A 26,932-nucleotide genomic window follows, 5' to 3' on the forward strand; every position below is an offset into this window, starting at 1 on the left:
ATGTTGTACTTCGTTCCAGTTACGGCCTTTCGGGTGGCAGCTCAAAGAGGGGAGAGACAGGGTCCCTCCTCCTGAGGTTCAAGTGCAGGCAGGTGGGGTCCCGGGGTAGGCCAAGCCCTGCACTAGCACTGGGATGTTCTGACACCTTGCCGCCACCGGGCCCTGGGCAGCCTCCTGCTCACCAGGGAGCCGAGTGTCGAAGTGTCCCCTGGTGGCTCTGTGTGTGGCCTGGGTGGGCTCACGCGGGGAGTGTGTCATCCCCTTCTCACCCCAGCGTGTCTGGTTTGAGTGTTGGCATGGGACAGTCTCTGGGAGGAGGTGTGTGTAAACCTCACGCTCTGCACCCATTGTGCACGGTCCTGTTCTTGGTGGAATCAGAAGGATGGAGGCAGGGAAGGGCTCGGGGGTCTGGCTGCTCACCTCGCCCAGGTTTTGCAGCCCTGGCTGACCACCTGGGATGGGGCTGGCTGTGACTGCAGCAGCCTTGTGGGCTAGGGAGGCCTCAGGGGATGCGGCACAGATATTGCCGGGGACAGAGGACACTCTCCTTCCTCAGGGCTCCTTCCTGCCTCTCTTCTCCTTCCTTTCCCTTGGAAGCACAGAGAGGGCAGGTGGCTTGTTGGGCAAGGGGGTCAGACTCATTCCTTTCAGCCCCCGGAGGGCTGGCTTCCCTCTGCTGGGCTGGGAGAGGAGGTAATTGCGACAGTGAGGCCAGGAGAGAGCATTCAGGACTAATGTTGGTATTAATCAGAGCTGGTCCCAGTGAGGGATAGCATTCAGTGGGGAGCAGTGTGTGTGTGTGTGTGTGTGTGTGTGTGTGTGTGTATTGCTCGCACTGGGAGTGGGGGCTTTGGGGGACCGGGAACTCCTGACTCATCCCGTCAACCTCTCTCCCCTCTCCCACAGGCCCCCCCTTGTTTGCTGGAAGTCCCCTCCTGCTACCTGTCCTCCGACCTCACTGCTGGCGGCCTGGGTGAGGAGGCCCAGGATCCCTCCCAAGTCCAAGTCACGGACCCCTCCGTGCCCTTACAGCCCGCCTGTGCATTAGGTGATTCCTGAGGCTGCTGGCCCTGCCTAGTACTCTCTTACCTCTCTCATCACCAGGCGGCCCCCACCAGCTCCAGTAGCCCCCCTCTCTCCCTGTGCTAAATCAGCCCCAATTATTCACGGGAGGGGGTCTGGGCTGAGCTGTGATTACAGCTCAGTGGAGGGGTAAGGGATGGAACTGGGTGGGCAGGGCGCTGGGAGGGGCGAGGGGGTGGGGGCCTGTGGGCGGGTCAGGGCAGGGACCATGAGGAGCAGGGACCTGGGGCCTGAGGCAGGGAGGAGACACCAGGCTAGAAGGTGTGCAATGGGGGTTGTAGCTCCTTTCCCAGGGTTCCTACCCACACCCAAAGATCCAGAAACGAGGAGGGGATCCAGGTGGGCCACGGCCCTAAGAGTGGGCCCATCCTGGTCAGCGTCATCAGCACCATGGCCAAGCACCTAGACAGGCTTGGGGACCTGGGAGGCCCACTGCCCTTTGCCCTGCCCTGGCTGACCACCAGGTGTGGGTGCATGGGGCCAGGGAGCCATCTGGGGACATCCTGGCTGGGCGGTAGGCTTTGTGCTGTGCAGGAGGCTGAAGCCCAGCCTCATGCTCAATGAGGGCCGGCCACCACATCAGGGCACTCTCTCAGCCCTCTGATTCCCTCAACATGGCCACCTTTGGGACCCCCACCCCGCAACCCCTTCCCGCTCCCAGAGGGAGAGGCATCCCGGTCTGCGTTCTCCCCGTGGCACTACCATCTGGGAGAACTGTCCTGGGTTCTGAGCCACCGGCTGCACAGTGCGCGTCCCAGGCAGAACACCCCTGGATCAGTGGGATGGCCTCCTCACTCCCTCCTCCCTGCACCCCCTGCTTCCACTGTACTCCATACGGCCGACTCACCCCAGTTATTCTTTTAAAGCTTGAACTGGTGTGACCCTTCTCTGTTCAAAATCCCCTAGTGGGTCCATCTCTAGAACAAACTCAGCAGCCCCAGCACAGCCGACAAGACCACGGGATCTGACCCAGCCAGTCCCCTGACACCCACTCGGTTCAGTCACCCAGCTGTGGTCTCTAAACACGGTGTGTGCTTGGGCCTCGGGCCTTCGCATTTTCTGTGGCCTGGAATGTCCTCCCTGCAGAGAGCAGCGTGGGCCACTTTCATCTCTCTAGGTCTCCACCTGCAGATTACCTTTTCAGTGAGGCTTTCCCTGTCCCCCTTTCCAAAACCGGGACCCCCAACACTCCTGCCCCCTCCCTGTCGTTTGCCTCTGTTTGTGACAGCACTGACAACGTAACGCATCACGATTCTCTGATTTCGGTGGATTCATCATCTCCCCCGTCCCACGACTAAGGTTGAAAGCTTCACATTTTCCCCCTCCATGTGTTTAGGCAGAGATTTTCTCTATTTTGTTCTCAGCTGTAGCCCCCATGCCCATACACAGGAGGTACTCGACAAATCTTTGTTCCGCAATGAATGACTAATAGTGTCCTCAACTAGCATGTGAGCTCTTGAGAGCCGGGTACTTTTATTTCTCGCCTAAATAAGGATTGTAAATATAAGGTCTTAGATGAGTGCCCAGGAGTCATTGGGGTCTGTCAATGGAGTAGCTGCCACCATCATGGTCATTTCCTCTGCATCCAGGGCACCAGGTAAGCACAAGACGTTGCCTGTTGAACAAAACAATGAAGGAGCTGGGGTGCTGGGCTGGCTCAGTCAGTGGGCAACACTTGATCTCCAGGTTGTGATTCGGACCCCACACACTGGGTATGAGACTAACTTAAAAAAAAAGAATGAGGGCCTTGGACCCCTTGACCCCTCTTGGGAGTCAACAGGAGAACTCATCCTTCCAGCCGCGGGGCCGGGGCCCAGGAGGTGGAGGTGGAGCCCAAGGCTGGAGGAGCCTTGCCAGGGGGCTGCTGGTGTTGTGACGGTTCCTTGAGCTCTTACTCTGTGCCAGGCTCCGGGTCACAAAGGTTGGCCCCCGACTGTCCCCAGTCCCTTGAGAAACACTCTCTAGGAGCGCCTGGGTGGCTCGGTCGGTTAAGTGTCTGCCTTCAGCTCAGGTCATGATCCCAGGATCCTGGATCCCGTGGGTATGGGTCTCCCTGCTCAGCGAAGTCAGCTTCTCCCTCCCTCTCACCCTCCCCCACTCATGCTCTTACTCTCTGATAATTAAAAAAATCTTGGAAAAAACCAAAACACTCAGTCTAGGTGAGGCAAATTTAACGTTCATATGGAAGTGGGGAGGAGGGAGAGTCTGGACAGAGTCCCAGAGAAAGCGCCAGTAGCTGAACCTGAACATGGAGGAAGAGAACAGGTGCGCCAGGTGGAGGGCGGGACGCAGGTTCCACCTGGCCCCTAGAGGCGCTGCATCCCGGAGGCTTTCAGGCCCCTCTGGCCTCAGGCGTAACCTAACTCTATGGTCTTGGGCCTTCGGACCCGGAGGCTGTGCGCTGGTTTCTGCTGCCCCTGCTGGAGAATTTTCCCAGTCTGCCACCCTGGCTTTCGGGTCCGTCCACTGCACCCAGGTAAACTGCACTTGCCCCTGCCCTCCCCATCGCACAGCTGAAGCACCACACTAAGCACTTGCTGGTCTCCCTCAGACAGGAGCCTCTCAGGTAGAAACTATGCGCAAGACATATTTTTGGTAAAGGACTCGAAGCCAGAATACATAACAGATTCATCACTGTTAAACCCCACAATCCCACTCCAAAAGCTACCAGGACAGGCGCCTGGCTGGCTCAGGCATGCGACTCCCCATAGCAGGGTCATGGGTTCGAGCCCCCACGTTGGGGTAGAGTTTTAAAAAACAACAACTACCAGGATAAATGAAAACATGTTCACAAGACTTGTACACAAACGTTGAGGAGTAGCACCTTTACTCACAGTAGCTCAAACCAAACCAAACAGCCAGTCCCATCAGTGGCGTGTAAAGATAAAGGCAAACTACGGTACATCCATACGGTGGGTGCCACTCAGCGACAGAGCAATAGGCTCCCAAACCCTTACTGTGAGTGAAAGAAGCCAGACATAAGTATGGCATGAGTCCATGTATGAGGAAATTCTAGAGCAAACAATTCTACGGGAGCAGAAAGCTTAGTCAGAGATTTCACAGGCTGGGTGTGGGGGTGGGGCATTATTTGCAAAGGGATAGGAGGGGAAGTTTGGGGGGGACAGAAACATTTTAAAGATTTATTTATTTATTTTAGAAGTCAGGTAGAGGAGAGAATCTGGGAGCCCACTCGAGGCTGAGCAGAGTTTGAATCCACCACGAGAGACCACGACCTGAGCCGAAATCAGTAGTCAGATGCCTAGCTGACTGAGCCACCCAGGCACCCGGCAAGGACAGAAAAATTTTTAAAAATTCTGTTGATTGGGGCATCCAGCTGGTGCAGTCCGTGGGCATGCCACGCATGATCTCCGGGTGGTGGCGTCATTGCTTGGCGTGTAGAGTTTACTTTTATTTTATTTATTTTTTTTTAAAAAGATTTTATTTATTACAGACAGAGAGACAGCCAGCGAGAGAGGGGAACACAAGCAGGGGAGTGGGAGAGGAAGAAGCAGGCTCTTAGCTGAGGGGAGCCTGATGTGGGGCTCGATCCCATAACGCTGGGATCACGCCCTGAGCCGAGGCAGGCGGCTTAACAGCTATTGCCTTGGGCTCCCTGAGTTTACTTTTTAAAGCTGTTTTGATGAAGTGGTGGATTTTGGGTAACACATTTGTCAAAATTCTTGAACTAAGACATCCCAGCCAAGTGGATAAGCCAGACACAGAAAGACAAATATTATAGGTCCACTTGTGCATAGACACCAGAAGTAGAATAGAGATTGGCAGGGGCAGGAGGAGGTGGGGGATTAGTGTTAAGGGAGCAAGTTGGGTTGGGTGATGAAAACGTTGTGGGGAGGATGGTGGTTCTATGATATGGATGTATTATGCCACCCGAACTGTACATAAAATGGTTAAAATGGTAAATTTTGTTAAATGCTTGTCATAATTTTTAAAAATCTTAAAAACCGTTGTCGAACATTTGTTTTTTAAATTAGATACGTTGTGTCAGTCATGCCTCCAATAAAAATTGATTTAGGAGGAGATTTTTTCTCCTGTTCCTGACTTTTGCTCTTCTAGACTACCCTAGCTTTTTTTGTGGCGGGCGGTGCAACCCAGGGTGGGAGCACAGACCGCGGTTCGAAATCTAATACATGACCACTTGTAGCGTCTGACGCGCCGGACAGCCGTCTCATCCTGTAAATGAAACCGATCTCGAGTTAGGGATTCCAATGACGCAGTCACCCTAAAGCGCGAGATGAAAGCAAATGGTACTCGTCACAAAAACGGTCTGTGTCGCTCGGAGGCGCGGTCCCGGGCTAAGAGAGTGGGGTTGCAGGTGCGCGCTGTGGCCGCCAAGTGGCGCCCGGCAGGCCGGCTCTGCGCAGGGGAGGCTGGGCCCAGGGTGCAGCCGGCCCCGAGCTCCTCGAGCGGGATTTGAGAGGGGACATGGGCCAGGCCCGCCTCAGGTCCGACGGTCGCAGGCGCCCAGGAAGGTGCCCGCTGTAGACGGGCTCTTTGGCCCTGCAGCCCCACTTTTGCCAGACGCTGGAAGACTGAGGCGCGGGAGGCGGGCAGCCGGGGCCCTGCAGCTGGGAACCAAGAGGGGTCCCCGGGCCCAGGGGACCCCCTTCCCCACCCTCTCCGCTCCCAAGCCAGGCTGCCACCCCAGCCCCTCCTCGGCTCTAGCGCCCCCCCAGCCCTGCCAACCTCTCTCCCCTCCCGCGTCCCCCTCTGCCATCGACCCTAGCCCGCTCCCTGGAGCCCTCAGCCCCAGCTCCCTCCGGATCCCGGACCTCCCGGCTCCCCGGCTCCCCCAGCCAGCACGGCGACCCCAGCCCCCAGCTCCATCAGTCACCCTCCCCGGCGCCCCCAGCCTCCCAGCGTCCCCTTCCCCAACATCTCCACTCCCCGAGAATACAGCCCCCCTCCCCAGCTCCCCAGGCTCCCGCGTCCTCCCCGGCGCCCTCTCCACACTTCCTGCCCCGCCGGGCCGGAGACCGCCTCCTTCCTGCCGCCCCCCGCCCCGCCCAGTGGCCCGCCTCCCCGCCGTCCACCGCCCAGCCGTCCCCTCCCTGGCCGCCGGGCGGTCCCCGCAGGCCGGCGACCAGTTCGGGTCGAGGCAGGTGGTGGCTGCACCCCGCGCGCCCCGCGCCCACTGCTCTGGGAAGGGCTGCGGACCGCAAAGTTCTGCACGTGAGAATTGGAGGCAGCGGAGGGACCGAGGGCACTGGGAGGTGGCCTCTCGAGGACAACAAGTCAGTGGCATGCAGATGAGGCCCCTTCCCAGCCCTCCCGGAGCGACTTCTGGGGGCTTGGGGCGATCCCCTCGCGGCTCCCTCGGGCCGGCCGGAGGGAGGCGGGGTACCAGGTCACTCTGCACGAGGCTGCGAGGGCCTTGAGAGCGCCCACACCGGAATCAAGGCTGCCCAGGTTCCAGTCTCCCGCTCTGCCCCTGCCTGGCCGTGGGTCCTCTGCGCCTCAGTCGCTCTTTCTAGCGGGGACTCGCAGGGCTGGGGCCTGCCCCTGGGGCTGCTGGAGGCTCAGATGAGCGAGGAACTTGTCTCCTCTAGCACCGGCGCCTGGTCAGGGCTAACTGTTACTGCTGAGACCTGACCTGACCCCTCAGGAGGCGAGGCAAGGGCCCAGGTGTGCCTGCGCCCCGCCCATGGCCTCGCAGTTTGGAGCGCTCGAAGCTGGCCGCTGGAGTGCTCACATCTGGCCCCTCACAAAGCCTCGGGCTGGGCAGATCATTTGAGGTGGCAAAGGCTGGGGTGGGGGTGGCGAGCTCAGGAGCCGGGGGTCCCCACGAGGCCACCCGCAGCCCCACCCCATCTCCTGCCCCTTCAGTACTGGACCCTCACTCTCCTGTCCTGACCTTTCATGAGTGGCCTCTCCCGGGGCTGGGCTGTGACCCCAGTCCCCAGGGATGGGAGCAGCTTGTGCTGGCCCGGGGTTCCCAGGCTCCATGGTCTGCTCAGGCAGGATTGGGCAAGGGTCAGCCCTCACCCCTGGCTGGTCTGAAGCCGGGCCTGGGCAGGGGGGGGATGGTGGGGTCAGGGGGCTAGTCCACAGACCCCAGCCACTGATCCTCTGACCTGTGTGTGCGTGTGAGGCCAGTGTGGGGCAGCTCTCCTGTCTCCTGTCCCTGCTGCTCCTCTCCCGCCCTGAAGCCCCAAAGTCTACCCAGCCTACTGCAGCCGCTGTGGTTGGGTTACGTTCCTGCGCCTAGGAGCTGAGTGGGAGGCCGGGCTCGCTCCCGCTGGTCACTGTGTTCACTGGGAGGTGAAACCCAGGGTTGGCATCTGTTTCTTCACTCCCCTACTCCATTCCCTATCAGACTTTCCCAGAAGAAGCTGGCCTCCAGACAGAGATAGGGTCACAGGCTGCTGTCTGCCTGCCCCCCTGCAGCTGCTGGGGAGGGTGCTGGAGTCGGGGGCCTCTGCTGCTGTGCTCCCATCCTCTCCTTAGAGCAGCTTGAAACATTGAGAAAGAGCCTCGCTGTGCGCCCGGAGGGCCCGGCCGTCCCTAGCCCCGCCATCCTAGGGAGGGTGTCGGCACCACGCCTGGCACCTAGTTGGGCACGGAGAGACCGAGTGGGAGGAAGGGAGACCAGGAAGGAGAGAAGACAAAGACGGAGATATAAAGAGAGACAGAAATATGAGAATGGAGACAGTGACATTGCAAACAAGAGCCCGAGGAAGAAAGGGCAGACTTAGGAAAACAGAGCAGAGACCTAGAGAAAGAACAGAAGGAGAGGCGGAGACAGAGGAGAGTGGGAGTCCCTGGACCAGAGGGAAGGCAGGGGAAGGAGGGTGTAAGCATGAGCTTGGGGTTTGGTGGAGCCCTGGTCCCCATCCCTGCTCTGCCTTCGCCTGGCTAGGTGACCTGGGCAAATTACCTAACTTCTCTGGGATATTTCTTTATCACAAAATGGGAAGCATAATAGCACCTACTTTTCGTTCTTTTTCTTTTCTTTTTCTTTTCTTTTCTTTTTAAGATTTTATTTATTTGACAGACAGAGAGGAGACGAGAGAGGGAACACAAGCAGGGGCAGAGGAGAGGGAGAAACGGGCTTCCCGCTGGGCAGGGAGCCCGACGTGGAGCTCGATCCCAGACCCTGGGATCATGACCGAGCCGAAGGCAGATGCCCAACGACGCTAGGCCCCCAGGCACCCCATATGCTTACCTACTTTTCAGGGCGGCTGAGAGAAGAGGCAGAAGTCATCTAGCCCACAGCACACGTTGAACCAGGGCTGGCGATAGCTGTCCCCGCAGCGTGCCAAGAGGTCTCTCAGAGGAACTGGCACGTGGGGAGCTCTGGGACAGTGGGGCCTCCTGGGTCCCCTCGCCCTGCCTCCCACCCCCACACTTGGGCATCAGGGGACTAGTCCCTCCAATTTGGGGGAAGTGTGTCAGGTGGCCAGGGAGGGGGATGGTAATCCCCGGGGCCCGAGAGGCCCATGGTGCAGGATAAGGGGTTAGGCCGTGTGCCTACACCCAGGTGACTCAGGGCCTCGCACCCATGTGCTGTCATCACTTCCGGAGGCCAGCCCGGCGGAACTCTCCCGGCCCGGGTCAACGGGGCAATTCTGGAGCCGCCTTTCACTCCTCGAGGGTGGAAGCTTTCTGAACTCAGTTTCTGGCGTCTTGCCAGTCCCTGGGTTTTGAGGCCCCAGTGCCCGCTGACAGGTGAGCCGGGGTAAAGCCCCAGCCTCCACACGCCTCTCCCTCACCCCCGTGCCCACAAAGTAAGGTCCAGGCTGGCTGGAGTCAGCCCGGAGCTTCAGGGTAATATCCGTCCGTCTGCCCGCTCACACGAATGTGCAGTTTCACTGCCCGTCCCGGGGCTGGTGTCCCCTCTGTGCCCCTGCTGGCTGGTGCCGGGGCGGTGGGAGGAAGGCAGGAAAGCATTCCTGACCTGAGCTCCATTCCCAGCTGGGAAGACCAGCACTTAATAAAAGCATGGTGGCCCGTGGCAGGGGGCACCCAGCCTCAGGGCCTGGAGAGGGAACAGACAGAGGATGCCCCAGCCTGCTAGGAAGCCAGGCACAAACTGGCAGTCCCAGCCCCGAGCCCAGCCCAGGCCAGCAGACCCCAAGGCTTCAGGGGCTGTGGACTCACAGCCCAACCTGCGTCGGCCCACATGCCCCCAGAGGAGGGGACACGGGTGTCAAGCCTTTGGCTGGGGTGTTGGGAAGTGTTGGTCTGTGTCCAGTTGGGCCGGCCCGGGGAGAACAACTCCAGGCCCCTCTGGGCCACGGGGCCTACAGGCCGGCGCTCAGGCTGCTGGGAGGAATGGGGGACGTGTGCGGCCCCAGGGGTGGGGTCCTGGAGATTCCCCGAGGATGGACAGCTGGCCGGCCTGGCTCCTGGGTGCCCTTTTCCGTGATGGTGTGGGGAGCCACGGAGGCGTCCAGAGAGGGCAGTGGCCAGAGAGGAGCGACTTTTCTGAGGAGGTATCTGGGGTGGCAGGAGCCTGAGGGGGCAGAAGGGAATTGCTCCTGGCCTGTGTGGGTCTGGAAGTCCCCTCCGCAGTGCTTTGTTCTTTGAACGGATTCTAATCTTGCTGTCGCCACTGACCCCAATTGGCCCTGGGCAAGTCGCTTTCCCAGGCCTCCCGTGGCCCTCCCGTGACTGAAGACAGCAGTCGTGGCACTACCAGGCAAGTGGCCGAGTGGCGAGGCCAGGACTGGCATTAGCGCCCGACCTCCAGGAAGGCACGATGGATGGCTGGAGATCAAGTCCCCACAGTTTCCCTGTTTCCTGATGAGTGCAAACGGGTTGGGCTGAAGAGGCCCTCTGGCTCTGTTTCTGAGCCACAGAGGGCAAGGCCAGCCCCTCACCTGCCCCTTCCCGCCCAGTCTGGCCGGCACACTTAGGCTTCCCTGTCCCTCCATCGACAGACATGCCTGGAGTGCAGGCCTGGCGACCTAGCCTTCGCATGTAAGGGAGGGAGCTCTGAGCTCACGTGCAAAGCGTGAACACGTGGTACTGGGTGGCGTGGGGGTCTGGTGCATCCCCTGTGCGGGGGGCAGCTGGAAGGGTCCCCAACTGCTGAGTGGGGACCCCAAGTGGTCCTGTCTCCCTTGGCAAGGATGGGTTTGGAAAGGCACAGAGAAACAGACACAGACAAGGAAGTAGACCAGGGCCAGGCCCAGTGGCTAAGCTAAGACACAGGGCTCGGTGAGCTTCTGGCACACCTGAGAGCAGATTCCCTAGTGCAGTGAACGCACTGCACAACTGTACTGTACCTGGCAGCCTCGTTAGCGGAAAGGAAGGAGAGAGCTCCTGGGGCTAAGTAGGTTAGTGTCCGACTCTTGATTTTAGCTCAGGTCGTGATCTCACGGGCAGGTAGTCGAGCCCTGTGTTGGTCTCCGTGTCCCAGCGTGGAGTCTGTTGGAGATTCTCTCCCTCTGCTCCTCACCCTGCTCGAGAGAGAGAAATAATAAACAGCAAAGATAAATAAATAAACCTTAAAAAAAAGGAAAGGGAGAAGAGAGGCAGAAAGACACAGACCAGAAACTGATAGAGGAAGATTAAGGCAGAAAGCAGAGAGATTTTTAAAGACTCTATTTATTGTGTTTGGGAGAGAGAGAGAGAAGAGGGGCAGAGGAAGGGGGAGAAAGAATCCAAGGCCAACCCTGCGTGGAGTGTAGGCCCATGGGGCTCCATCTCACGGCTGCTGAATCACGGAGATCCCGACCTGAGCCCCGTTGCCGGAAGGCAGAGAGTTTTCTACTATGACGAGCGAGGGAACAAAACAAAAACAAGGGAAGGGCCGAGTCTAGAACTTGGGAATTCTGTCTCTACACCCCGCACACATCTGGTCTGAGGCTCTGCTCAGGTGGTTACCATTTTCGCGGTTCCAGCCCACTGGCACCCCGCGAGATATAGGGGTCACTCTCCCGTTTACAGTCCCGAGGGAAGGGAGGCTCTCAGGGCTCGGTGACATGTCTGAAGTCACACAGCTTGTAAGTGACAGCCCGTAAGGTCAAGACATCTGGACTCCCGATGTGGGGGACAGAGAGACAGAGATGGGAGGAGGCGGGGCACCGGGGCTTGGTGGTCAGGCTGGGGACAGCAGAAGTCAGGCGTCCTGTCGGCATCCCTCTTTGGCTTGAGATGCACCTGGCGGGCAGCCCATCGTTCCTGAGGGATCAGGTTTTGTGGGGGGGGTCTGGCCCCCTCACACCCCCACTTCCCTTCTCTGTGTCAGCAGCTAAGCCCCATTCCCAGTTTTGGGGGTTCTTCAGAAAAAACAAGAAACAGCTTTTCTTGGAATTAATACTTGAAGGGTGTGACAGTGCAAGGAGGCAGTGGGGATGGGGATGAAGTGCGGGTCGGGAGACAGCGAGAATGGAATTGAGCACGTTGGGATCTCGCAGCCCTTTTCCGTATTAACTCCCTGACGATCTGCAGGACAGCTCTGCACCTGTCGCCCACTTTTACAGAGGGGACTGAGAACTGTGATTCATTGCGCAGCTCAGAATCCCGCTGTCCACCGCCCAGAAGAGTTGGGGAGGGAGCCGGTGGAGAAGCCCTCTGCTCTCTGCGTCCTACAGAGGATCACCTCCTGTCCATCAGGGGCTCCCCCACAGGAGAGTCAGGCTGAGCGGAAGAGGCTGGGCGGGTTGTGTGCAGGCCTGGAGCCCCCCTCCCCCCCGGGCAGGCTGGACGTCGTGCTCAGCCCAGGGCTCCGGGGCCTGGCCAGAGACCCAGCTGCCATCTAGAGGTGGGGGAGAGAGAAGCCCCAGTCATTCCGCTGAAACACACCCCGTTCCCGCCTCTGCTCTGTTCTGTGGCTGCCCCCCCTCCCCTTCTCCTGTCCACCCCCCTCCACGCTCCTCCCCTCTGCATAACTGAGGCCGTTACAAAGACAAGCAGAAGCCCCTGGGGGATTCCCGCCCTGGGCGGATTGATGGGAACCACTGGGAGCCTCGGCCAGGCCGGTGGTCTGGCTGTGTGGCCGGCAGGGCAGGGGCTCACTCCCTGCCAGTGCCCTCACACCCAACAGTCCTCCCTCCCACAGGGGGCTGAGGGCAGCCTTACATGGGACCAGGGAAATCGAGGCTCCTACCTTTCTCCACACAGTAAATGATGCCTGGGCCACCTGAGCGTTCTTAGGAGGGAAGATGTCAGGCAGGAGCCTGCAGTAAGGGGGTTTTGGGGCTCCCTCTGTGGAGTGTGGGATGAGCGCCCAGAGCTGTCCGATTGGGAACTCTGGAGGGGATGTGTGTGGGCACGTGGGCCCTGGTGCTGGTGGGCCTGGGGTGTTGGGGAAGGATGGGGCCAGGGCCTCGGATTCCCCCAGACCCTCCCAGGGACAAAGTCTCCAGATGGAACAAGCTGGGGGCCAGGCTGGGGGGTCCTGGGCTCCCTGGTCCAGCCTGGGATCCCCCCCTCCTCAGGGGCTGAGGTCGGTCAGGCCAAACACATCCCCTCCCAGCAGGGATCCCCTCCCTGCCTCTCCCCCTCCCCTGCAGACCACCCACTGGTCTCACCAGCCCCACTTCAGCCCTGCTCCCTGACTGGCTGGGACCCCTGTGCACTCCAGGAGCCCGAGGCTCCCCCACACCTCGGCCCCATCCCGGTTATCAAGGTCAGCCCTGGGACTGGGGGGGGGCGTCGAGCCCTCACACTTCCCTGCACACCTCCTGAAGCTCCCAGGTGAACCATTTCCTCTAGACTTTGGTTTTGGGGAGGCAGTGACTGGGGGCTGATGGAAGGCCTGTCTGGGGGAGCGGTCCCTTGCCCTGCCTCAAGGTCCTTCCTGCTGTGGGGTATGTACCCCCCTCAGTCTCATCTCTGGGGACGTGTTTGGGTCCAGAGGGGGGATGCTGAGGACAGCTGGGGAGGCCCAGGCAGAGGGCAGTGTGAGACTGGATGGAAAGGTCTGCCAGGGACCAGCCAAGGGAGGTCACCTGGGGCCACAGTGGGCCCTGGACCTGGGAAGGTGGCCTGAGCAGGGCAGGGGATAGAGGAGATAGTTTGGGGATGGCAGAAGGAGCCAAGTCTGTTTGGGAGGGGAATGGGGGGATGTGGAGGTTTGTGGTGGGAGGGGACAGACCACTTGTGACTGTGGCTGGCTATCTGAGGATGGGCTGAGTCCCCTGCACTTCAGGGGACGTGATGCTCAGCTCGGAGACCAAGCCACTGGCCCTGCACCTGCATCCCACCCTCTGAGTTCAGGGTGTGGGAGGAGGGGAGCCCCTGACCCCACTACCTTTGCCCTCTCCCCATATACCTTTTTATGCTAGCCAGGCTCTATTTCCCTGTTTCAGGCTCCATATCCTGGCGCTACAGGATCCCCCAGGACACTGCCAGGCCCCCCAGGCCCTGCCCCTGTCTCCTCTCCGTTTCTCAGGCCACAGGATGCCATGGAGGCTGGTGGGTGCCACGAGGACTGGGGGTGGGTGGAGGAGCACTAGGAAGGCCCCCCCGGTGGATGGTGGGCACTGCCCTGGGAGGTGTGACAGAGCCACCGGTCATGGTCATCCGAAAGAGGACAGCCCCGGAGCCAGCAGCTGGGAGGTGGCAGGAGACAACGGGAGGCATCTCTGGGGCTGCAGCAGAGGGGTGACATGGGGTTAGGTCAGGGCACATCTCTCTCACTCCAGACCTGGAGGGGCTGAGAGTGGCTGGGGACCTTGGGAGTGTGTGGGTGGGGGAGCTTGGGGGTGGGGCCAGGCAGCAGGCATTCAGAGATACTCAGGAAGGGGCCAGCAACCACGACCTCTCTCTTCTCCCGGGAAAATTATAAGCATGTGAGCGCCTCGGGAGGCAGGGGCAGGGAGCCAGGACGAGTTTTGACGGAACACAATCTGACCTTGGAAGCTGCGGGGTGGGCACTCAAGGGCTCAGCCTCCTGAACTCTGGGCCAGGTGGACAGCGGAGGTCCTGGCCCCCAGCTCCCCCACCCACCGGGCGAGAGTCCGGACAGGGAGCGGTAGGAGCTGCTGGATGGCTGATGGGGGTGGCCAGAGGGAGCTGGGGGCCAACACATCTGAGGCCGTCTTGGAGGCCTCTTCGACAATAGCTGGGACTTGGGTGCAGTGGTGCGCCCCTGGTGGGAGTGGGGATAGACTTGTCCCTGGTTTGAGGTGTTTGGCGGTGTCCCCGGTGTCCATAACCGCCCCCAGCAAGCGTGATTTCCAGGCTTCTGAGTGGCCTCTCCAACCGGGCACCATGGGCTCAGGAGCCCGTGGAGCGCACCAGACATCAGTGGTTGGGAGGGCCTCCTGCAGGTCTTAGCTGCACCAGCCGCATCGGAGGATCAGCCTCCTGCAAGCCTGCAGGGACAGGAAGCTCCCCTTCAGTGGCTGCTGTGACAATTCCTCACTCAGCGGAGCCAAGTCGACTTCCCACATGACTTCCCCACCGGCTCCGCTTTAGCTCCGCACCAGTGTCCCGGTGCCCCTGGGCAGGGGGCTGGCGAGGGCACTCCCAAAAGTCAGGGCACGACTCCGGCACTCTAGAGGCACTGGGCCGTGTGTGGTGAATGGTGCTGGGAGGGTGGGAGTCAGTCTGCAGAGAAGGAGAGGTGTCACTTCGGGAGACTTTAAGAGGTCAGGACTCAGGAGAAAGGAAACGAGGGAAAACTGACCAGGCAGAGAGACAACCACCTGGTCAGAATGTGAGCCCTGGGGAGCAGAGCCCACCCACAGGGCATGGGGTCAGGGGACAAAGGCCCCACTTTTGGTCCCTACAGATACTCGGTTAACCGTCCAGCACATCGCCTGCCCCAGTGCCTGGCCTCACGATGTTACCACCTCTGTGCTCCCTCGCTTTTCCTGGCCCTGGGCCTGCGGCTGGCTGGACTCTCAACCCCAGTGACCCCAACACCTGCAGCTTCTGGGAAGGTGAGGACGCACTGCTACAGCCTCCTACTGCCCTGGGGTCCCTTTACTCCCTCTCGCTACTGACTCCCCTGCCTCTCCCCAGCTCTCCCTTCCATCCCCTCCTGGTTCTGCCCTCCTCTCTCCTCCCGTGCATGGGCTACCTCTGACCCTGTCCCTTTCCTGCGTCCCCTCTCTGGTCCCTGGGAAGCTGGCTGGGACAGAGCGCAGGGCGGGGAGCCCATTCACTGTGGAGCAAGCAGGGGGGCTGGTCGAGGGGGGAGCAAAGGGGACAGGGCTGGGGGAAAAGGCCCAGGTCAGGAGTTTGGCCAGAAATGCTTCCAACACACATCTCCATCAGCTGGGCCCGAAATCAATTCTAGCTCAATCTGCTGTGGGAAGGAGGAGGAGGGAGAAATGGGCAGCTACAGTGGTCCTATGGGGGTGAGAGACGGGACAATGATGGGGGGTGTCCCAGGAATACTCTGGGAGGGCCCTCAGATGGAGGGCCAGGATAGGGGAGTTCATCCTAGGCTTGGGGGAGCAAGCCACATGTGGGGCAGCATTCCCCATCAGGGCCGAACCCTCATACCCCTGCTTCCAGAGTGCCCTGTGGCAGCCAGGCCTCCCCCACGCTGACCCTATTCCCCATCCCCCTGTCCTGCAGCTTCACCACCACCACCAAGGAGTCCCAGTCCCGCCCCTTCAGCCTGCTCCCTCAGGCCCTGTGAGCAGCCTGGGAGAGCCCCCACACCTGCCCCCAGCCCCACGTGAGTGCCAGGCCTTTCCTGCTGCGGACTGTGTGCTGCCTCAAGGGGCCCTGGGCCTCACTCCCACTTCTCTTCCTTGAAACTTCCAAACTTCAGTGCAGAGGAAGCCTCTGTACAAAGCACTCAAGGGGCACTTGGGGGCTTGTGTGAGGTGTGTGTGTGCACCTGGGGCCTATTGCACCTGCACCTGTGTGTGGTGGGGGGAGGGGCAGGGAGGGAATGTTTCCTTCATGCACCCAGCAGAGAGCAGTGCCTGGCCTTCCCCAGTGCCACACCGGTGAGGCAGGTGGCCACCTGGCCTCAGCAGGGCACTGGGGGCCGCCTTCGGGGGTCCCCAGGGGTCGTCTGAGCCGGTGTACCGCCAGGTGGTGAGGACAGAGCACCCAGCGCCTAGCGGTGCTATTCGGCTTCTATGAGAGCAGGGGCACCGTGAGTCCGGGAGGAGGCTAGGGGGCTGGCCTGCCCTTCCTCGTCCTCCCCTGCCTCTGGTTTGTCCCCCAGGCAGCTGGCGCTGGCCACCTCTGCCTAATGGCTGACCACGTGTCTCTCACTCCCCTTCTCCGTGGCTTTGGGCAGTCTCGGGGCTGCCTGTGTCTCTCCCGGCACTGTGGGTGTGGTCTCTTCCCTGTCTCTCTACTTGACTGTCTGTCTTTGACTTGTTGCCACCCAGGCTCTCCTGCCCTGCCCCCCACCACACCCCTGAAACCCCCAGCAGGGCCTGCTCTGCCTCTCTCCCCCTTCCCTCATCCTGGAGAGACTCACCAGCAGCCTGACCCACTCCCCCACCTGCTTGTTGTCTGCCCAGTAGCCAAGTCTGGTCTGACCTGACCCAAGGACCCCTCTGTTTTCCCAATGTCTGAAAGGGGCTGGGGGCCTGGAATTCTGACCTTTGTCAGAAGCTCTGGCCCTGAGCTGCTGGCCCTGCCCTTCTGTGGCCCACTTCCTCGGGGCAAGTGTTGCTCTGGGGGGCAAGGGGCACCTGGGGGTCGGGCCGGAGAAGTGCTACTCCCTCCCCTCTCTGCCCCAGCTCTCTGCGCCCAGGGGAGTGCGTCCACGGCCGCTGTCTGGCTCCCAGTGAGTGCCAGTGCAGGCAGGGCTGGCGCGGGGTGATGACTTCCTCAGCGGTGAGTGCTGGGGGCTGCAGGGGCATCCCGGACCCTGGGCTGCCCCCTCCCTGCCGCTCACAGGTGCTCAGTCCCCTAGGACGGGTACCCAAAGCCCCAGCAATAACCAGCTGCCTTTTCCGTGGTGTGGCGCGGGGCACGGGTGTGCGGGGCAGGCTGGGGGACAGAGCCGAGACTGAGTGGAGGCTAGGAGGGGAGACCCCGGTGACGCCCTTCTACCTTCCTCATCCCACAGCGTGTGCCCCCAGAGTGTGGGGGGCCTCAGTGTGACAAGCCCTGCCACTGTGGGAACAGCAGCTCCTGTGACCCCAGAGTGGAGCCTGCTGCTGACCTGCAGCCCCACACTGCACTCCTGCCCTGCCCCCCCGGCCAATGCGGTCCCTGCCTGCCAGTTGCGCTGCCAGTGCCTGAGAGTGCCCTGTGACCCCCAGACTGGAGCCTACTTCTACCCGCCCCTGGAAGAACAGGGCCCAGGTGCACTCTTGGTCACAGACAGAGGACCACATGGGCACACGTGGGGGATATGAGAGGGGCACTCAGACTAGGTCCCAAATGGACAGAATGGAGGCCAGGTCTCGTCCCAGCTACTCCTGAGTTGAAGCGACCTGGTGTCGTTGACTCTTGATGAGCTGTTCCTACTGTAAGATGGCAGCATATCCTCTGCTGGAAGGCTCACAGTGCAGATGACACGAGCTGATGTGAGCAGGTGTCGAAGTGGGGCTGACGGGGGTCCCAGAAAGCCTGTCGCAAGGAGGTGCAGGCAGTGGGGATATGCACTAGGTCTCATGGAGGAGCTCTGCAATTAGACCCTCTGGGGCAGAGAAAACCGTGTGACAGATGCACCCCCACCAGCGGGAGCAGAGTTGTGGGTGAGTGGAGGGGCACAGGCTGGTCACCCCCTGCCCCCATCTGGTGCTGCTGGCTGTCCCGCCATTTCTGGTCCCGGAGAGCCTTTGCTTTCCAGCTCCTGCCTTCCCCGACAGGGAAGAGGGTTTAGCACCGAAGGATGCCACAGTAAGCTCTGAGGTCAGGATTGCAAAGGGGAGGCCGGCACTGCTTGAGCCCACCTGACCTCGTTGCTTTTACCCAGCAGCTGTGAGATGTCTGTCTTCGAGGGCACCACTGGCGTTGGCTTCTGCCCCAGCACCTATCCTTGCCACAACGGGGGGTGTCTACCAGGCCTCCCAGGGCTCCTGCGGCTGCCCACCTGGTTGGATGGTAGGAAGGGTGGGGCCTGTGCTTCTGGTGCTTCTCTGCAGGGCTGGGAGGAGGATGTGTGTGAAGGTATGGGCTCCGTGGACCCTGCAGGGTTTTGAGGGATGGGGGTCCCTGTGCCCATGGGGAGGGCTCTGTCCATCTTCCCACCTCTCAGAGGGCACCATCTGCTCCCTGCCCCTGCCCAGGGCTTCTGACAACTTGCTCCCAAGAGTGCCACTGTCACAATGGTGGCCTCTGCGATCCATTCACTGGCCAGTATGCTGCTCCGAGGCTACATGGGGGATCGGTGGTAACTGGCGGAGTAGGAGCACAGGGAGAGGCGGTGAGCCAGGCTCACTCGGCAGGCCCCTGATTGCCCCGTGAGGAGTGCCCGTGGGCCGCCCCCCGGCCAGAACTGTGCGAGTATGCGACTGCGCCCAGGGCGCACGCTGCTTCCGGCCCAACAGCGCGTGTCTGTGCGAACACGGCTTCACCGGGGAGCGCTGCGCAGCGCCTCTGCCCGATAGCCTCTACGGACTCAGCTGCCAGGAGCCACCTCGACCCGGAGCACAGCCTCAGGTGTGCCCTGGGACCAAGCTCAGGGTCGGAGGCCAATGGGAGCGACGGGTGCCGGCCGGAGGCGGACCCGAGGCGGGACAGATGTCACAAAAGGGAGAGGGGCCTCGGGGGTGGGGGCAGGGCGCTGGGCGCGCCCGGTTGAGCCGGCCCAGGCGCCCGCCGCGCGAGGGGTCGAGGGGCCGGGGAGGCCGGGGAGGCGCGCGCGGACCCCGTCAGACGGCGCCGCCCGCTCCCGCCTCAGCTGCCACCCGATGAGCGGGGAGTGCTCGTGTCTGCCGGGCTGGGCCGACCTCCGCTAACGAGAGAGCTGCCCGCAGGACACCCTGAGGCCGGCACCGGAGCACTGCCTCTGTCTCCACGGCGGCGTATGCCAGCCCGACAGCGGCCTGTGCCGGTGTGCGCCGGGCTACACGGTGAGGCGCGGCGAGGACTTGAGCGGGGGCAGGCGGAGGGGCCAGACCACCCCCCTTACGGTCCCCCGCCTTCCAGGAGCTGCACCTGCGCCAGCCTCTGCCCCCCCGACACCTATGGCGTGGACTGCAACGCGCGCTGCTCCTGCGAGAACGCCATTGCCTGCTCGCCCGTCGACGGCGCCTGCGTCTGCAAGGAGGGTAATGGGCGAGGTCTCCGGGGAAGGGTGACTTGGGGGCGGGGCCGGGAAAGAAGGCGGGCCCAAGGGCAGGGGCGGGCCCCGGGCAGGGGAGAGGCTGCGGGTGAGGGTGGAGCCCCCGGGGCAGCAGCTGGACGGTGGGAAAGTAGCCAGGCTGGCTCCGGCTTCTGAAAAACCCTTTGCTTTTCTTCAACCACAAAAATCCCTACTTGTTGGCAAGGCCCAGGCCAGAGGCACCCTCAGCCAGGCATCCTCGCCCTCAGTCATCTAGAGGCCACACCCATTGGCTGGGCCAGGAAGGGCTTCTGAGATCCTGAGGTGGCCCTTGGCAACCTTTGGGCTGGATTCTGACACTGATAATGTCACATTTGGCTGGCTCATTGATGTGTAACCCACACATCCAGTCTCCCCGTCCCCCCCACTCCTCCCTGCAGTCTTACACACATGATCTGCACAATTCGTTTAGTTACCTGGTTTGGGTTTTGCTCTAAGCATTTGGGTTTGCCAAACCCCCATCCTACCAGAGAGACAGGCCCCAGAGAGTGGAGCACCACCGCAGCCACCCTAACATCTTCCCAGCCTCCCTGCGTGAGCCTCAGCCCTGCACTCCCACCCCAGCTCACGGCACAGTGCCTGGCACAGCCCGGATGCGCGTGTGCTTGCTCTGAGGGGACTGGTCCCCATGTATGTGCAAAAGCCCCTCTTACCGGTTGGCAGCGATGGAACTGCTCCGTGCCCTGCTCGCCTGGAACCTGGGGCTTCGGTTACACGCCAGCTGCCAGTGTGCCACGAGGCAGCCTGCAGCCCCAAACCGGGCCCTGTACCTGCACCCTGGGTGGCCTGGGGCCCACTGCCAGCTCCACCCAGTAGCTCAGCAGCCTGTCGGCCTGGGGAGGCGAGGTCATAACAACCCCCTCCCCAGCTGACCGACTGGCCTGCCCAGCCCTCCACTCCCTCCCAAAGAGGGGAGTTTGGTGAGCTGTGCAGTCGCTGTGACTGTGACCACTCTGATGGCTGCGACCCTGTTCGTGGACACTGCCAGTGCCAGGCCGGCTGGACGGGTGAGCATCAGAAGTGTCCCAGCCCAGGCCACTTAGCAGGCTGGGGGATGGATCCACAGGAAATGTGTCCAGAAAGAGCCTCTGTGGACATGGGGGGTGGCCAGGCTCACCCTACCCTTCTCTCCCCGGGGACTCGCTGCCCTGCCCTGCCCCACCCGCCTGAGAGCTTCTGGGGGAGCCAACTGTAGTAGAGCTGTACCTGCAGAATGGGGGCACCTGCATCTCCCGAGAGGCCCAGCAGTGCGTGTGCCCGATTCGAGGCCTCTGCCAAAGATGTGAGCTCTCTCTCCTTCCCCCACTTGCCAGCAGGAGGGTGTGGGGGCAATGTCAGATGCAGAAGCCCCCCACTGCCCCCCCTCTTGGTGTCTTCTGCAGTGGGAAGGAGGGAGGGAGCTAGTGGGGTCCGGGGCTGAGCGGGGTGGCCTCCCGACCACCACCGACCTCTTTCCGCCAGCCTGCCAGCTGGCAGCCAGCAGCAACGCTGTGCCCTGCAGAAGTGTGCCAACCACTCCTCCTGCCACCCACGCCCGGGACCTGCTACTGTCTGGCCAGGCTGGACGGGCCGATTGCTCCCAGCGTGGGGTGGCGGCTTGAGTGTGAGCGCATAATGCGTCTTGGAGGGTGGGCTGAGGACCCGGGGCTTCCAGATTTCTGCTGCTCCCTGGGTGTGAAAGCCTCAGGCCAACTTTGATTCAGCAGTTTATACAAGCAATGCGGACACTATATAATGACCGGGGCTCAGGTGCCTGAGTAGGCACAGGCCAGGAGACAAGTCCCCTGCATCTCTGCAGGGCGGCCTGGGAAGGGCATTATTGGTCTGGGCATGGGAGGCCTAAGCTTGGTTTTGGACATGTTCTTTCTTTATTTCTGCGTTTTCAATTTTTATTTATTTATATGTGGCTCTTCCCCACGCCAAATAAATATATGAAGAGTATCATGGGAACAGATTAGTGCAAAAAACCAAAAATTTTTGCAGGTGTTAGAAGGGAGGCGGAGACGCGGTGACCCAGAGGGCTGGGTGCGGGCTGGGTGACGGGCTCGGTGGGGCAGACGAGGGGGCATGCATGGCGGAGGGCAGGCGTCCTCATAGAATTTGTCCAACTCCCGTTGCATTATTCACTAACGTCAGGCACACAATTGGACTTTAAATAGTATGGACTTAACTTCTGTCTTAGGTTAAAGAAAAAAGAGAACCCAAGGCTAAGCAGTGGAGGTGGTAACAGTGCCGCCTTGTCTGGCCCTGGGCGCCCACTTTATGAAGTGGCTATAGAGATCACCAAGTGCACGGCCCAGTGGGTGGCTGGGCACGTGGTAAGCATCTGGGAGGTCATCCGTGGGCAGCTGGTTCAAAACCTTGGTGTCCCAGGGAGACCAAGGCTGAGAACGCGAATTCCAGTGGGGGCTGGGGACTGAAGCGTTCGTCCAGACAGCGCTGGCCCTGCCCACGACAGACAACCCACTTGTCCCCTGCAGCGTGCCCTCACAGGACACTGGGGAGCCAACTGGCCCAGTCACCTGCCAGTGCCACCACGGAGGCACCTGCCACCCCAGGATGGGAGCTGTTTCTGCCCCCAGGCTGGATTTGGACACCTCGCTTGGAAGGTACCCACAGAAAGGAAGGCATGTCCGCCCCCAGCCCAAGAGGGAGACTGCAGCTTTGGCCCCTCCCCACCTGCCTCCTTGCCTCCCTCTCAGGCTGCTCTCCTGCGTGTTCGGGCCCAGCTGCTCCAGCCATGCCAGTGTGGTCCTGGAGAGAGGTGCCACCCGGGGCTGGGGCCTGTGTGTGTCCCCCAGAGGACAGCGGTGCCCCTGCAGGATTGGTGAGGTCTTCTCTAGGACCCCCGTTGTCCCCGGGGCACCAGGACCCAGACCCTCCTATTCCCGGCCTCCCTTACAGGGCCCCTCGCAGTACATGAGCCCCATGTGCCACAGCAGGCCAGACACCATGCTGGTGGCCACCCCGGTCCCCCTAGGAAGCCAGGAGCCCTTCACCATGATGCCCTACCTCTCCCAGTGGCCCTATAGCTCACTGGGGGCAGTGATACGGCATCGCCGTGCTGGGCTCCCTGGTGGTGGCCCCTGCTGGCACTGTTCGTGGCTACCGCCACTGGCAAGGCAAGGCACACCAACACCTGGTGGTGGCCTACAGCGTGACGCCTGGACAGCTCAGTGCGTCATGCCAGGTGGCTTGGTGCTCCTGCAAGATGAGCGGGCGTGGCGGGAGAAAGAGGAGGTCGGATAGGCCGGCTACTGATGTGCTGGAGACAGAGCAGCTCTCCCGGGCCGGAGCCTCTCTCCCGACCGGCCCAGGTCACTGCAGCGCCTGTGTCTGTTCACGCAGGAAGTGCTTGCCCCAGCTACAGCCCACTACTACTCCAACCCCAGCTTCTACACCCTGTCACAGTGCTCTACGAACCCCGCTTGAACAAGGTCAGTGCTGGGAGCGAGCTGCAGAGGTGGAGCACAGCCCTGGCTCTCTGGAAAGCTCCCATCTGGTGTGCTGCTCTCCCATTCCCGCCCCTCCCCCCATCAGGTTCCAGGCAGTCAGCTGTTCGCCAGCCTCAGGCCCCAGAGCGGCCAGGGGCGCGCATGGGCTCTCGAGAACCACAGCACCCTGCTGCTGACTGGAGAAACACCGCCGGGAGCCCCATGGGGGTCTCGGACAGGGGTAGGAGCCTGGAGGCCGGAGGCGCTGCGGGGGTGGTGTGGCAGTGTGCAACCCAGTGTCCTGCTCCATCTGAGCGTGGGCGCTCCCGGTTCCAGGGCGGCTGAGGCCACGACCTCTCACTGGCCACTCCTCTTCCTCCCCTCCCCTCAGGAGCGGCCGCCTGGACGAAGCTACAGCCCCAGTTACAGCAGCCACGCGGCCCAGGCCCCGTTCTCTAGCAAAGGCATGGGCACAGGGGCCGAGAGCGAGGTGAGCTGGGGGCTAGGAGCCAGGGCCCCATGGAGCCTGACGCGTCCTTCCCCTCTATCCTTGGGGCCCATCTCAGAAGAGGGCCTGGGGGCCAACTGACAATACCACAGGCAGCGAAAACCCTATGCCACGATCCGGGACCTGCCCAGCCTCCCTAGGAGCCCCTGGGAGGCAGCTATGTGGAGATGAAAGGCCCTCCTCAGGAGGTCTCCCCCAGGCAGCCCCCCTCAGCCCAGCAGCCCAGGCGGCACCACCCCAGCCACAGAAGAGACAGTGGCACCCTATAGACAGCCAGCCCCTCTGACCTATGGTGAGCCCCCTTCTCCGCTGGGGCGGAGGGTGGGAGCTGGCGGTGGCCAGGACAGGAGGGGGCAAGGAAGGGTCAGGGGAGTAAGTTGCAGTGGACGCGTGGCGTGGTGTGGCGTGGCAGCAAGGCGTGCGCTTTGGGCTCACACCGGGCATGATGTTCGGAAATCACTGCCTCTCAGAGCCCACCTCACAGGGCTAGGGACTTGAAATGGCAGTCCCTACAGCCCCCTGACTTTCAGGTGGTACCCAGCAACGAGGGGACCGGGTTGGTGACAAGTGTCCTCACCCTGCGAGGTGGGCAGCTCAGGTGGCTCCCCCACTGGCAGTGGAGGACGTACACTGGCTGTGGGCAGGAAAGCTGCAGATGGGGGTGGGGGTGAGGAGGAGAGCCACCTCCATCCTGTCCCCTTTCTGCCCCCAGACCGAGACTCTGCCAGGCTCCCAGCCCCGTTGCCTCCGGGCCCTGGCCACTGACTCACCGAAGAACAGCCACATCTGGACACTATGACTTGCCTCAGTACGGCACCCCCGTCACCCCCACTCGGCATGGGACCGCTGATGGGTCAGGATGGCATGCAGGGACCAGCATACCCATTCTTTGCTGCCTGAGGTTGGGGACAGAGGCCTGCTTGTACCCCTGCCAGGGCAGGGAGGCCCGGCAGACCTTGAACATGAACGTTTACGAGGAAGTGGACGTGGAGGAGACAGGGCCTGGCTCCCAGCTTCCAGCGGGAAGACCCTGGTCAGCAGGAGCCCACATTCCCTCTCGTCCCTGTTCCCAACTGCTGCTCAAGGCCCCAGGGCCTTGTGCATAAACTGGTGGGATGAATGTTGCTAGAAAAGTCTGATTTCAGATTAATGTCAAAAATGTATGTTGGGTTCCTTTTCTGTGCACTCCCAGGCTGGGCTGTGTGTGTGTGTTTGTGTGTGTGTGTGTGTGTGTGTGTGTGTGTGGCTTCCAGAGGCTTCCTGGGCACAGCCTGTCCCAGGGCACTTCACTGTGCAGTCAAGAGGCAGCCCAGACCAGTTAACTCAAACCAATAGCCTGACTGGCCTCCTGTACCCTTGGGCCTGCTCCAACCCACTGCGCTCCAAACACAAGCTGGTGGGTGACCTCTGGTCCTCACAGGCTCCCCACAGCTCTTGGGCCAAGTCAGAACTGTCAAAGACCTTAGGGGCTCTGCTGGCCTAGCCCGTCTCTTCAGCCTCACCTGGAGCTGTGTTCACTGTCACTGTTTCAGTCACCATGGGCTCCAGGTCCTACCAGTCACACGTCTTCCTACCCTGAGGACTTTGCACATCCATCCTCTTCTCTTCCCAACTCAGCTGTTCACTGCTCTTTGTCCTTCACATCCTCTCCTCTCCCTCGTGGGACGCCTCTTGCATTACGGATTATAGCTGTATTACTGCATTCACCGATACCTGGAGAGAGAAGGCCTTCAGGGTACCAGTCTCTGGAATGTGTTTCTTTATGTGATTATTGATTAATCTCTGCCTCCCCCACCAGATTGTGGGTTCCCAGAAGGCAGGAATCATGTATTGTGCTCAACATTGGTTCCCCTTGGCACACAGTAGGCACTCAGCATGTTCCCTCAAAAGGCTGAATGGCAGAGTGAGCTGAAAGTACCAGGATAAGTGCCAGTAGGTGCTGGCTCTCAGGCTGGGGCCTGCTGCTACAGCCCGCGGATGTCCCGGCTTCCCGATGTCCCGGCTTCCCAGATGAGCGGCCTGTCCACGGGCGGAAGCACAGGCTCGAAGACGGCTAGTGCTGGGAGTGCAGTGGGGGCACAGCCCTGCACGGAGGCTCTCGGAGGCTGGCGGCGGGAAGGCAAGCGGAGAGGGGCTACTCAAATGGGGGCCCATCGGTGTGGAACCGACAAGGGTCTACACTACCGAGGACATTGAATCGGATCCACTAACTGCCCGCGCCTCCCAGGGCTAACGAGATGGGTGGAGGAAGGCCAAAGCCAGCGCCTTTTCCATCAGGATCCCCTCTCCTTACAGGACAGGAGGCGCACCCAGGAAAATGGATCTGCTCCCCACCCGACTCTCCCTGCCTAAATCCCTCCGACTGCCGCGATCGCTAACATGCTCCCGGCTTCCCGGCGCTGCTGGTGGATGGGCTCCCTGCCCGCGCTCCTCCCTCGTGCTCTCCTTGGCTCCCGCCCGGTGGCTCCGCCCCAGGCTCCCCCCGCCCCGGCTGTGGCCCCGCCCCCACGACTGGTTCTGCGGCGCTCTCAGGCGCTCTGCACCCCCCTTGGCTCCGGCCCCGCCCCGGCTGTGACCCCCGCCCCCGGCTAGCCAAGCTCTGCAGCGCCCCGGGTAGCCCCGCGCGCTCTGCGGTTGCTCCCGCCGGCCAGCCCGCCCCGCACGGGCCAATCGTGAAGAGAGGGACGCGAGGCCCCGCCACTGGCCGGGGCGGGCGATGACCATGAGTGGGACCCCGGTTCGGCCGTCCCCTGGGCCAGGCCCCACGGAGTCCCTGTCTCGCCTCCTCTCGCCTGGTGGACCCGCTGGCATGTCCCGGGTGAGACGAGTGTGAGGCCTCCCCAGGGCCGCGATCCCGGCACCCAAGTCGTCTGGCTCAGTGACCAAGAAGGGGGGATGGCGGGGCCAAGGAGAAACCGGCAACCGTCCTGCAGCCGGTGGGCGAGGAGGGAGCCCAAGAACCCTGGTAGGCGGGCGGCGGGAGCCGCGCGCTCGGCTCTGCCAGGGGGTGAACGCCGTCGTCGTGCCCGGCGCTGCGCAGTCGTGTGAAGGCGGAGCCGGGGGGAAATCGTGGCACCCCTGGTGCTTAGAGAGCGCTGTGTTCAGTGGCTCCTGGCACACGGCAGTGTTCTGCTAGCCGTTATGAAGCGAATAATGACGCACTTGGGCACCGTCCTCTGTAGTAGGGAGATGTGAGGAGCGGTGCAGTCAGTTGTGGTTAAGTGTTTTGTAAACTTTGTCCCCTCCCACAAGCACACGTGTCCCGCACCCTGAGGCCAGCACTGTGCTCCATCTCCGACAAATCGCAGCACTCCCAGCCCCACTCTGGAACCAGCTTGGCCGCTGTTTGAGTGAACTTGATCACGGAGAATCCACACTGTGGATAAATGTGATAAATGAGTAAGATGCATGAGAAGGGGTCCAGGGGTATTAGGAGGTCTCAGTGGAGGGGTGGAGGAGGGGTGGAGAATCTGGGGAGGTGACTTGAGTTTCATTCACTCATTCATTCCAACACTTTTTGGATACAGAGAACAATACGCACACAGTCCCGTTTTACATTTTTCTGGGAAAAACCACGGAGCAGAGTACAAGTAAGCCTGTGGCTCAAGCCCCCAACCTCAACAGATGGTACATGAGAATTTATTGGAAAAGCCCTTTTTTTTTTTTTCCCAAAGTGACTCACACCCAACAACTGGGGACTGGAACTCATGACCCCTGAATCTAGAGCTGCATGCTCTATCA

The 26,932-nt window shown here is 61.4% G+C and overlaps 1 pseudogene; it reads left to right on the plus strand.

The window, feature by feature from the left end:
• Window positions 1-26,932, plus strand: part of LOC121103638 — a 36,158-nt pseudogene that overhangs the window by 2,122 nt on the left and 7,104 nt on the right.

This window comes from Ursus maritimus, unplaced genomic scaffold (genome assembly GCF_017311325.1).
Source record: "Ursus maritimus isolate PB19 unplaced genomic scaffold, ASM1731132v1 scaffold_2, whole genome shotgun sequence".
Classification (NCBI taxonomy): domain Eukaryota; kingdom Metazoa; phylum Chordata; class Mammalia; order Carnivora; family Ursidae; genus Ursus; species Ursus maritimus.